The sequence below is a fragment of the Ciconia boyciana genome, chromosome 1 (assembly GCF_034638445.1).
Source record: "Ciconia boyciana chromosome 1, ASM3463844v1, whole genome shotgun sequence".
In the NCBI taxonomy this organism is placed as follows: Eukaryota; Metazoa; Chordata; class Aves; order Ciconiiformes; family Ciconiidae; genus Ciconia; species Ciconia boyciana.
The window spans coordinates 191300332-191313260 of NC_132934.1; the positions used below are offsets into that span (position 1 = coordinate 191300332).

Below are 12929 nucleotides of genomic sequence, written 5' to 3' on the forward strand. Positions count from 1 at the left end.
GGGTTGATGATAAGAAAGAGGGTTCACTTCCTGAGGTCGGATAGCCGTATTTATTTCATTAAATAAATGCTTTAGTTATGAGCATAACTAAAAGGGAAAAATCAAGATTTCCCAGTCCGGAAATCTTAGCATGATGGGGACAGTGATAGGATATTTTTCTATTTAATTTTTATTTTTTGTTTGCTTCCTCACATGGATCCTCTACAGGCTTTTCTGAACAGCCTGTGCAGTGCCTTGTTTCTACTCTCAGCAAGCAGGTTTTCAGGTAGAATCATAGAATCAATTAAGGTTGGAAAAGACCTCTGGGATCATCTAGTCCAACCGTCAACCCAACACCTCCATGCCATGAAGTACTTGCCACTGTGATTCAGTCAGCGTTTCTCTTGTCTAATCTCAACTTTATGAGCTTACGTGGGCTTTCTTAATGATTCAGTGTGTTTATTATTTTTAACAAGGAATCTTACGGTCTCTCATCTACTTTCAGGCCGTCGTGTTACTTTTTTTACACTTCGTTATGGAAACAAGCATTTTTTCCTAATAAAACCTTGGAAATTTCTGCATGTGCTTTAACCTAGCCATAAAAGAATGCTAAAGCACTGACAAGGACTTGAAGAGATTTAATTTTCGGACAACTTGTTTCCCTTCTTAGTTTCTGTTCCTCCACCCTATTTCACTGATGTTATCACCTCCTAGATGCCCTTTACTTCTGACTAAGCTTCCAGGAGTCAGGATCTCCCTTCTCCATGTCAGAAGAGATAAAACAGCATGCAGGCATCACAGGTGTGAGCCATTAGTATTTAAGCATGTCAAAAAAATCCGATTATTAGAAAGATCCCCTCCCAACTATAAATGGGATGTTGTTAGCAGTTGACAGGCTGAAGGCACACCTTGAAGCCAGAAAGACTTGAATATCTGAACCATAAGTGTCATATAAGTCAAGACCATTGCCAAGTCTCGTCCAGCAAGTTATACCAGGAACATACAAGGAGCCACGAAGATTTTCCTCTATCAGTCGGTACATGCATTTTCTTTTGAAGCATCCATTTCTGCTTTCAGATGCTCCTTGATGGGTCTGCATTTTTTCAAGAATGTGTTTCATGAGCCAGAATGCTTCCGGCTAACGTAACACATTGGGCTGGCAGGAACCAATAGGATTTTAAAACAGCATGTGTTTATCTGTGCATGTGTTATCCTGGGAAAATGACAAGAAATAATCGAGGGAGCACTTTTTAATCTTCCACAACTGAAAGAAGTATTTGTATGAGGACACCAGGGCTTATCTTTTGTTCTTCTTTTAGGAATATTAGATGCAGCTACAAAAAAAAAAAAATCCTCTATTTTTCCGATATGGATAATGTTTGCAGGCTAGATTTTTCCTCGGAACAGATTTTTTTAAAGAAAACTGCAAATGTGATCGTGCAGTGAGGTCACTATCTAAAAATCAGCTGCTGTACCATGGCTTGTATGTGTCACGAAGGTGGGTTTGATGTGACGTTCTTACCAGTTTGGTTGTCCAGCAAACGTTGTCCTGTTAAGTCAACTGCATGTACATTGTGGGATAAAACAATTGGGAGTTTGTGATCTGTAACTGACAGAAGGGTCTTTGATTTCAAATATCAGTTTCTGTGTATCAATGGGAGACAGTTTGTGTAATGTGTATAACTTACTCAAGCATAAGTTCCCTTACCAAAGCTAGATACGGCAGCAAAACTACAGGTGTCAGCAAAGAAATGGCTGGAACATGGTGTTTTCTCTTGATTTTCTTATCTCATTTCCTTGGTATGTTTGGTTTGGGTTTTTTTTCCCCAGGAACAGACAGCAAAATAACTTTTATCACTATTCGTCTGGTGAAAGTGTTCACAAAAAGCACATTTGGTGCACTACAGGCAGGACCACAGTTTAGCCTGCAGAACAAGGAGCGTCTGGTCTGTGGAATGCCACCTGCCATCTAAGTAGCCCAAGCTAATAATCATAGAATCATTAAGGTTGGAAAAGACCTCTAGGATCATCTAGTCCAATCGTCAGCCCAACACCTCCATGCCTACTAATGCAGTTGTATATTCAAATGCTTAGAAGTACATGTATGTTTTGAAGGGAAAGACAAAAAGATTTGCAGTAGTCACCTGAATCTGTTCCTCAAAAGGCTAAGTAAGAATAAAACTCCAGTGGATTAATAGGTTGACTGGGGTCAAAGATGTGACTGGAGCTAGTATTTCTCTACCCTGTGGCAAAAGAGGAGTGATAGAGCAGGCATAAAGGAATGTTTTCTTAAATACAGAGAAGGAGGAATAGCCCTTGCTATGGGTGTTGTCATAGGCAAATGAGGGTGAGAAAGGAGGATTTTTGTGATGAAGGAAGAAGAAAATGTAAAAATACATTAAAAGAAGAATAATAAAAGAGATTGAGGGAGGAAGAGGAAGGAAGGAAGGATAGGCTAATGCAGAGCTCGCCTCAATATGATGCACAGAGGACATAGGAACAAGAGAGATTATGAAATTAAGTCAGGGAGGTGAAAGGTCATATAACAAATGCCCATAATTAGTTGTATTTTCTTACAGTGTAATAGATAAAAAGAATTTGACAATGCTACTCTTACATACAGTTTACAGGCCCTGATGCTTTCAGATGCAGTGAAGAAGAACATCTGCAGGAAGCTGGCTATAGTAACTTGCTACTCAGCTACACCATCCCTGTAAAAGTGATAACAGCCCTCTATGCTGCAGCCCCTATAGGAGATCAGGTGAGTGGAACTTGGTTCTGCCAGGCTCTCCACTGCACACAACAAACCCCAAAAGAAATCCATCACTGCCTTATGTTCTTCACTAGTTCTCTGCCATCAAATTATTCATCAGCTTTCTCCAGCATTTTGATGTCATTTTGTGCTGTGGTTGGGCTAGAAAATCCAGCTGATAGGCGGGAGCACAGGAAAATGTTCTGTGTCTAAGTCAGTTAGAGTTGGATTTTTTGTTGGTTTATTTTCCGACAGGTTAATATTGTAGATACTTTTCAGTAGACCAAATCAGCCCATTCCTTGAGCTAACAATTTTTCAAAAGCTCAGACAGAGTTGACCCCATTCTGCAAATTAAGTTTTGACTCCATGAGTGATTTGGCCAAAGGTCACCCTGACAGCAGCCTGTAGTCATGTAGTGAAACCTGTCTGTGTCCCTTGAAGCTCCAGAAGAATGTACAGTTCTGAAGCTTTCGGTTAGCTCATGCTATCTCACTTGACGATTTATTGTCATGCCTCACAGTCAGCAGTAGTGGCTATAATATATGTGATGCTGAATCAGCCACCTGGCTGAGGAGCTGTAAAACCCCTGTTTGTTATAACTCACTGAAAAGATAACACTAGCAGTACAGTATGCACTTTAATGCATACCAAACACATGAAATCTTCCTGTTCATCTCCTGCTAAAAAAACCTAACCATTGATTTCAAGGGAAGTACTATGTCAGCAAAACTAATAGGATTTGGTCTAAATATATTTGGCTCTAGAACTCTGCAGAATACAGAACTTCACTAAAGAAGCGGTCATCTAAACTACATGGCCACATCCCTGGCAAGGTCAACAGCATTGGTGGTGGTGCTGCCACTCACTTCAGTGAGGGCCCAAATTTCACCTAGAAAAGAAGAAGCAAATGGCTTAGATGGTGGAGCCAGGAGAACTAGTGTCTGCTTGTGGCTGACTAGCTGCATCACCTGGGTGACACTGTGGCAGAGGTATAAAGCTTATCTTCCTTTGCACATGCCTGTTGGTATGCCCATGAGACCTGTAATATAGGAGATTATTGTTAGCATGATAACAACAGTATAGCAATGAAGGGGAATATATTTGCCAAAAAAAAAAGTAGAAGCAGGACACGAGTAACACATGATACAGTGCTAATGGTGTATGCCAGACCTGCTGTTCTTTCTCTTCAAGCAATGACTGCCTGTGTCCTGCTGGCAAAAAGTCTCTGGAATGTGTTCTGTTTTATAGATGAAATAAAAGTAACCCAAACAACTGAACAAAAAATACAACTATTCACCATCAGGCAAAGAAACAGCACCCTTCATTATGTCCTGATCTCAGCTGAGGTCAGCCTCTAGCAAAGAAAATCTAGAGAATGATACCTAAATTACTGGGCAGTGCCTTCACATCAGCCAATCAACACAAAGCCATCTATGGGATCATGACATGGCCATGACATGGATCATGAGAAGCCAAATGTAGATCTAATAAATCACGGGAATGATGGGATTAGAAAAAACGCTTTTTGAGTCAGTACCTCATCAGCACAAGTTTTAACACAGACCATAACTGCTGCGAACTTGGCAGAGTTCCCTTTTTCAACAGCTCCTCCAACTGCTGTATTTTAATCCAGACTTGTGGGTCAAATGTCCATGTCTTACGGATCTCAGTCGAATCTCTTAGTTTTTTCTTCCCTTGACTTTTCTGGCATGTTTCCTGTGAACAGACTGTTCATTGTGATCCCTTAATGGAAATCCAGACCACTGCCTTAAGCCCTCACAGCTAGTGATGAACCATAACTTTCCATCACTGAAATGTCTGCATAGCTTAGGCACTTCTTGTTTTCCCCAGAACCCAACCATTATGGTTGCTTTGTGTTTACAGTTCAAGTCACTGGAGACACGTGATAAATGTAGCATGTACTACTGTCATTCCGGATTCATACAGGATTCCCTGATACTATTACTCTGCTTGGCAGGACAAGAGATGCATAAATATAGACACAGTAATAAGATGTATAATGAAGTGCATTTTTTCAGCCTTTTCCATTTCACTTTCTCTATTGCATTGATTGGCTGGTCTCTATTTTGAAGCCTATTTGTTTTTTCCAAAGCTCCCTTTTAAACTTGTTGTATAACTTTTGCCCTTCTTTTTGCATCTACCTTGTGACACACTTCTGACACGCAGGCAGGGTAGTATGACTGGCTTCTCTCAGCTCCAGCCAATTTCCTACCATAGTCACTATCCAAAGTACAGTCCTTACTGTTAATAACTGCTATACTGGATCTGGTAGCTGTTCCTTGGAATGTAGTTGCATAAGATGATGGATTTCTCACCTTGCTAACCCAACAAATCCTGCACAAATGTTCATATTGGCACAGGAGGGACAGGAGTATACGGCCAGGGAAATCTGGGGGATAGGACCTTCCTTTTAAATGGCAGCTGACAGTTTTGTCAAGCAAATGTGAATCTGGAACCATGAGGGAACAAGGAACTCTTGAGGGGACAAGCAATGGTTTGGCATGGGGGCAAGAGTGGGGCAGCTTCACCGCAAAATCCATTGTCTTGTGAAACTGCACCTTAGGGATGTTGCTAGTGCAAATCACATTAAAATATTGACAAACATGGCTTTTTTTGATAGCAGCATTACAGCATCAACCTAATTTTACAGGTACGGGTGTCGTAAACAGGTTTCTTTAGTGCTCACAGCAATTCTGTTTGGGTGAATTTAATGGAACTTTATTGCTATAGCAGGAAAAGTAAAAGTTTCCAAAATGCCAGAGGTCACACTCTCTGACATCTGTCAGGAGGGAAGCAAAACAACTTCTCAGCAACTCCAATATGGAGCTACCTGGTATATTTGGATTTGATTCCCTCTCTAAAGTTGACTCAGAAGTGTCCTCCGGGCTTGCCTCAACCATTCATCTTTGTGTGTCAGCTCATGCAGCCCTTCCAAAGCCTTGGCAAGATGCCATCACCCTCAGAGATGCTGGAGAGCTGCACTGGATAAAAATAACTTATTACTTAACAGCTGACACTGGTCACACTCACTGCAGATGAGTTGCAAATGATTTCTCTACAAAGATCTGCTCACCTCCAGAAAAAATATGTTTAAGCCTGCAGTTTCTTGCTAAAATTATCTGCCATCCCTTTCTGGTGGTCATTTCTGCCTTCATGGAGTTATTAGAGGGCTGGCATCCCCATGACTGACACACTGGGAGCCAATAATTATGTCCCCAAGGGAAGGCAAATGCTGTAGGAAGCAACCTTGTTTCTAAACTCCAGCATCTCTGGTGCATATTTATCCATTTGCAATCTGAAATAGTGAGGCTGGAATGAGTCTAGGCAGCTCTGCCAAGAACAGGCAGAGTGGTAGCTTCTTAATGTGTCCCAAGCCCTGCCGGGTGGCTGTGGGACAGCAGGCGGGAGCACGGTGATGGGCTGCCTACTTTGAAATGCAGAAAGCAGACAGCTCAGCCTTGCCACACTGAGTGATGCGGCTGTCAGACTGCTGGGTAGTACTGATGTCACTCAGTGATTACATTGGAAGGAAAGAGCCTTGTGCATTTTGCTGCTCAGATGAGGGTTTTGCCAACGCAGTTCTGTGTCAGCATTTACTGCAGCCGAGTAGGTTGTTTCGGCTGGTATACAGCACGGCATCAACAGCTTTGTGAAGCACTCACATTTCCTAGCAGGAGCTCAAGGAGCATTTCCAGCAACATCCAATTACAGTATTAATTACAAGAGACTATCAAGTTCCCCAAAATAGGCCCCAAGCTTCCTTTTGCATGCAGACTAGCAAGGACTTTCTTGTCCATGCAGGTAGACCTCTCTTCAGAATGTCATCAGCCTGTTTATACATCACCCATCACTGTCAACTTCCCTTAAACAATGACACCTTAAAACATTGTTGTGCATGCAGAGCACATGCCTTTCAAAAAGCAAATGTCATGCTGAGTGAACTGCCAATCTGGAGATTTCAAAAGGATATTTTAATGTTAATTTCGATGATTAGTGGCTTCTTTCTACTTCTGTCCTATACATGGCCTTTTATGTGATAAAGTCCAGGGTCCTAATGATATAGGCACAGTAACACCTTAAAGAGAAGCATCAGGTGCCTTAACCAGATTGCAGATTGCAACGCAAACTGGCAGAAATTAACAGATTGTCTTCAAGCAATATTTGTGCCTCATTGCAGAAAGCTTATGGCAAGAAATGCCCTTGCTGGCATGGAGCTAGGCTTTCCTTTCAGTAGTCAAAAAGCAGATTATTTTGCTGCTTTACTAGTGGTGTGATTGCTGATCCACTGCTGATATAGGGAGCTCTGAATATTAAGTGGCCTGAATCTCCTCACTCTTTTCAACTTGGGTACCTGAAGACTTGAGGACAGGATTAACTACTTATGGTGGGACACATCTCACCAGTCTTCTACCATCTAAAAGTCAGGGGTGAAGTCCATAGCTAACCATCCAGGCCTCCCGCCTATCAGAGGAGTGAAAGAAAGGCACTTGAAGAAGGCAGTTCATCCTAAGATTCCTACCTAGTCCTCTCCACTGGCTGCATAGAAAATTTGCATGATGGACCATTGACTAGACAATTTTTTTTACCTCTATTGATCTGACTGTGGCTTTTGACTTCTCTGCAAATAATACTAAGAGTATGCACCAGCTTCAGTGCTGCAGAAATGAAATACTGTGTTTGAATGCTTGTGTAAGCCCAGACTCTCCTTATGCTCATGGGGAAGGGGGTAAAAAACCCAGGATGATTGATCTTACAATTAAATAAATAAAATGTCTTATTTTCACAGTAAAATGATCCACTTGGTGCCTGTAGGCATGTGACATATCATCCAGACGCATATCATTTTGGGTGACATATCATGGACTTGCCAGTTGCAAAGGTAGAACTGCTCAAGGGCTAGTTTAATTTTTGCACCTGAATCAGAAAAAACTTTTAGATTTTCATTCATAAATCAATGGTGCAGTCTAGTTCATACCTGCTTCTTCTGTTTCCTCTTCTGTGTCTCCTTTCCTTATTTGTCACCTCCTCTCCATCTTCCCATGCAAATCCATCTATCAGAGGTATGTGTTCCACTCTATCAGAGATATGCCTACTTGGAATGCATTACTCACCTTCTCAGATACCAATATTAATCCAATTTTCTTTTAGCATTATGAGATTTGGACACAATTTCTATTATCAATAGCAGAGATATTATGCCAGCACAGCACTACAGGGATATCGGCTTGTGTCTGTTTCATTGAAATGAATAGTTGTATTACTAGAGACTTGAGAGTGTACAGCAATACATGTGTTGAGCTCCATTCTCCAAAGTGTCAGGCACTGGCTTGAAGATGTGCTTAAGTGCTTGGTGATTCATGGCCAGATTTTCTGTATTTTACGAGGCTGAGCCAAAGTTCCTTTCTTTTTTCCGTCACTGAAGTTAACAGAAGCACTCACGGATGGGTATTGCAGTGTAAATTAACTTCAGCTGAAGAAACAAGATGATTGCGAAGAAAGAGGAAAGACAACTCTCACTGCATCAATCAGAGAGGAAGGATGTATCACCTTCCTGAATTTGGAGGACGAGAATAAGAATTAATTCCCTTCTCATCACTGCCTCAGCCCCATCCTGCCTCATCTTCCTCCAGATGGTTAAAGGCCCAAGTGATGGGCAGTTCTTTATTATGCAGAGCTACCACAGAGTCCTCTCTTCTCAAATGTGAAAGTGGCTTAGCAAATATCTAGTTTCTCTAAGGACAGCCTATAGTGTATATTTGAGTGAAGTATTTTTTTTTTTTTAGAAAGAGTCCTCAGTTTAATGGGTAATTTCCTGTGAAAATGGTAAACTGCAAATTAAATGGCAAAAAGCAATTAATTATTGAAATTATAATATCCTTGTAAAGGTTAAGAGGTAATATAAATGAAGTTCCTGTGAGCACATTAATGGAATTACTATCTTCCCCCTTATAAGTGGCAACTGTAACGACCTTGCTAATTAGCTTTTTCATCGGAAAAAGGAATACTGAAATATGTAGTTATATTGCAGAAGCACAATCTATGACTAGGTTATTTTGCTACAACATAATATAGAGAGAACCCTTTTACATGCAGTTAAGAGCTCTTCCCAGAGCATGCAGCTTTTGGTGGAAACAGGAAACGATGCATTTGAATGACGTAGGAAGAACAACTTGTAATTTGGAAAGGTAACACAGGCCAAAGCCAAAGATTAACACAGACACACAGAGCAAGACACACCTCTCTTCAGCTTGCTGCAGCTTTCCTGTGAGCACAAGGCATGGCCAGAACATGATTCAACCTACTGTGGCTGAATAGGTGCCTATCGCTCTCCACGCACAGTGCAGGGCAGGTAGCCTGGGCTCTACAGTGCAATCTGGGTCTCAGGTACTCCCTATGCAGTATTTTTAATACGTGGAGGTATAGCTATATACGCATAGTACATAAATGCATACCCATGTAGGTATATGAATGCTATATATGTACTAGATTTCCTATTGACAAGCCTTTTAGAGAGCTTTAAAAAAATGAGCTTTGTTCTTCCCCCAGTGAGAACGTGTTTTGGACATTGATACACTGGAAAGTGGGTACTGTTTGGGTTTCAGCTGACAAGGGTTGGCATTACAACTTTTCCGTGAATGAATCCGTGCGAGATTTCAGAGGTTCCAGCTTCATGGAGTGCCTGAGATCGGTACGAACCTCAGGGTATGATGGGGAGGAAATTAGCTTCCACTTGTGAAATGAATTGGCCTTTGTCCCCAAAAAGAGGATTTTCAGCTTTCCTTTCTAAAAACCCTAGAAATCATTAGCTTCATGCTTGGGAATGTGATCTAATATGGTGACCTAGATGCAAACGATTGCTAGAGCTCAGGGGGAGAGGCAGCTCAGCTCCAGTTCTGCGGCAAAAGGCTGGGGGGAGAAAGATGATGCTGCCTTGCATCCCGTTCACAGATACACACAGTTTATGCCAACTGTGCCCCTAAAGTCACCGTTGCACGTTCTGCGAATGCACCTCAGGAACCTCAAAGACAGCGGCACAGAGCGGTTACGAATCACACAAATTTTGCGGAGAACAGAAACAAGCTCTGCTCTCTGCCCCCCACTTCTCACGCACACGCCCGCCCTTCTCCGCCTGCAGCCTGCATCAAACGCTTCGGGGGGGCAAGGACTAAACCCGTGCCGCTTCCAGAAGGCCCCGGGAGGTGCGAAGCCCCGCTGCCCTCGCACACCGGCCTCTCCCCGCTTCCCGGGGCCCCGCTCCCGGCCGCCCAGCGAGTGTCACTGTCGAGCAGCGCAGAGCTCCGGTCCCGGCCACACCGAGCACGCCGCCGGCCCGCCGCCGCTGCCGTGGCCGGGGGACTAGCATGCTTCTGGCCCCGATTTGAAAATGTGACTCTCAAGTCAAAGCCGATCCCTACCCGAGGCTTTAAATTAAAAAGAAAAATCTTCTTACTGTTGCATGCGTCGTTAAACTATCTCATTCCTCCGCACATGCACGCCACAGAGCGCAGGAAAACACCGTGGCGAGACCTGCTCTTTGTATGTTCCCCGCGTCTTTCTTTAACAGTGTCTAGGGAAGATAGACAGATGTTCCCCTGGTAAATAAGATGCCACGATTAAATTATTTGTATTGGCTCTGTATGCACAGAAAACAGTCTGCCAGTAGATGAGCATTTCTTACTGGGAAATTGCTCGTTCATCATCCAGACATTCCTTATTTTTCAAAGTCCACTTGGGAACAGTGGAGATTTAGGATTGAAATCATCCACATGTTTTTCCTGAGTTTGTGCAGGACTAAGCCAATTCTCCGTCGAAGGAGGACAGGTCTGGGACCTGTCATCCCGGAGCTCCGTCACCTTGGCCGTGTTTGCGAGGGCAGAGCAGGCATTCCTCCCTTCAGCCGCGGGCTGGTGCAGAATGAACCTCTCTGGCCTCTCCCACAGCCACCAGGCTTGTCAGCAACAGGACACAAAAGAGATAATCAGTAGCTTGATTTGTTGTAGCTACTATTTTAGAGCCTTGCAAAACGCAGACCACCTGGTGGCTTTTATATAATAGATGATAAGTAATAACTTTATAAAGATGAAACAACATAAGGAGGGTTTATGGCAAATAATAAAGGATGCTTCCCTTTTCTGTTTTACATTGACATGCTATTTGTATGTGCATCCAGAGATTAAAAGACCGTTGTTAGCAACAGCAGCATTATATCCAGTAAGACAACTGTCCTTCAGAAATGTGTTCAGCTCTGTCCATGAACTGTCAGTGATAGGATTTATAAAATTTACCACCATGAGAACCACCATTAAAAAAAGTACTAATCATAATATAGTATTGGAATGGAAGTAGAGAGAGGATCTTTTGTTTAGAGCTAAGTTTTTAGGCCAGGATTCAGGTTTAGATGTGACAGCCCAAAATCTCGGGAGTCTAGTTCCACCCACAGTAGAAAACATGCAATGTGTTTGACTTGGAAGAGACGCCATATGGATGGATTAAGATCTAGTGACTTGAATTTGTTTTCTTACCTTCCTCTGAGAAATTTGCAGGTGTTAGACTTGGGGTTCTCTTTTTCTGCCTGTTTAGTTGATGTTTTTTTCCCAGCTGCTGCGGATTAGACATAATTTCAGGCAAATATATTATCAGATGATTTCCCTAACACTACTTGTCTGTTTGGTTTTTAGTGACTGTATTTGAATAATTGGGTTGACTTTCTGTTGCTCCCAGTACATAGCCTCAAGTCTATTGTTGTGCCTCCACCTTTCTTTTTCATTTAAAATCGAGTACAGGCACAACCTGAAGATCCAGTTTTGTAAGATGCTCGGAACCATGTTGGTGCAATCACTCTCCTGCGGACCACACAAGAGAAAACCAGATGGTGGCCTGCAAGATCAAAACGTCTTGTTTCTTTTTCTTGTCAAAGACTGAAGAATGAGATGGAGGTTTGCTAGCTGCTTAATTTTCCTCGGGGTTCGGGAACATATGTACTCCCCTATGGCATTTTATATGACAGTGGATTGTCTTACAGGATATGCTGTAATGAAAGAGTCTGTGGCCGAGCCTGTGATGTGTACATTAGCTGGGATTGATTTAGGCACAGTGACAGGATTTTCTCTCTTTATTCTGCTGCGCTGATTAGCTCCATCGAGTCTGTAGGGCCCCAGCTGTAACAGCAGCTTAGTCAATGGGTTGGAGAGAAGAGAAATGGTAAAATCTATAAGCATATTTTCCCATCTCCCTGCTAGGGTAGTTTTCTGATAGCATATTCGTGGGTGTTTGATCCAGTCTGACTTCCAGTGGTTCCAGCAGTGGGGAATCTGCAGCTCAGGTTCCCTCAACCAACTCGGAAGCTTTCTCAAAAGCAGATTCTCTTAAATTTCAAAACACCAGAACCAATTTTAAAACCAGCTGCTATTTCACTATAGACAAGACCTTGGGGACCAGGACTTTTGTCATCACTCTGCTCTGAGGAGGACTCTCTGCTTTTGTGGTTACAGGAGAGATTGTGGATGCTGAAGCACCATGTAATAACTCGCTTTTTCTTTCAGACAGGTTAGATGTGGATTGAAATATTTCAGCTAACTTTCCTAGTAAAAATACTTCTAAGCACAATGCTCCCTGAAAGGGGCAACAAATGTTGATACAGTTGAAGCATGTTGAGTTGTAAACATTAGGAAAAAAATGGAATAAGAATTTGGATGTTAACTTATACACACAATGTGTTTAATTTGTTTCTAATCAAAACAAAACTCCTTCTCTGACAGAAAATGGATTGTGAAATAAAGCTTATTTTCCTACAAGTGACTAAGTCATGCAGCCAGCTTGCGGGGGCATTCAGAGACAGTTGGCAAGATAAGATGCTTCAGAGAGATGCAGAATTCAGCGTATAGTTTCCATGAGGGAATGCAGAATGGCAGCAGCTCAGGGAGTGAATGTAAAGGCCATATAAGGGAAATAAATGAACTGCTGTAGAGATGCCATTAGCAAAGCAAACACTGACTTGGGGACCTTGGCATATTCCGTGGAAGAGATAAACTGCATGAATAAATGCATCCTTGTTTGCTTCTCCCTAGCTTTACAAAGCCAGTTTTAACTGAGAAAGTGTTTACATGTGTGAAACAGAAGTTTTTCCACAGTCATTTTAATGCCAAACAATTTCTACCCATGTCTGATCCCAACACA

General features: G+C 42.3%; 1 long non-coding RNA gene across 3 annotated transcripts; it reads left to right on the forward strand.

Moving 5' to 3' along the window:
- The first annotated feature begins 680 nt into the window (after positions 1-680).
- On the forward strand, positions 681-12501 carry LOC140648504 (uncharacterized). Of its 3 annotated transcripts, XR_012041243.1 has the most exons (4): positions 681-780; positions 868-1015; positions 2603-2740; positions 11537-12501. It is a non-coding gene; the product is annotated as an uncharacterized lncRNA (long non-coding RNA). The 3 variants fall into 3 exon arrangements; XR_012041241.1 differs by having other exon boundaries at positions 739-1015; XR_012041242.1 differs by lacking the exon at positions 11537-12501 and adding an exon at positions 9702-10399 and having other exon boundaries at positions 739-1015.
- Positions 12502-12929: the final 428 nt, after the last annotated feature.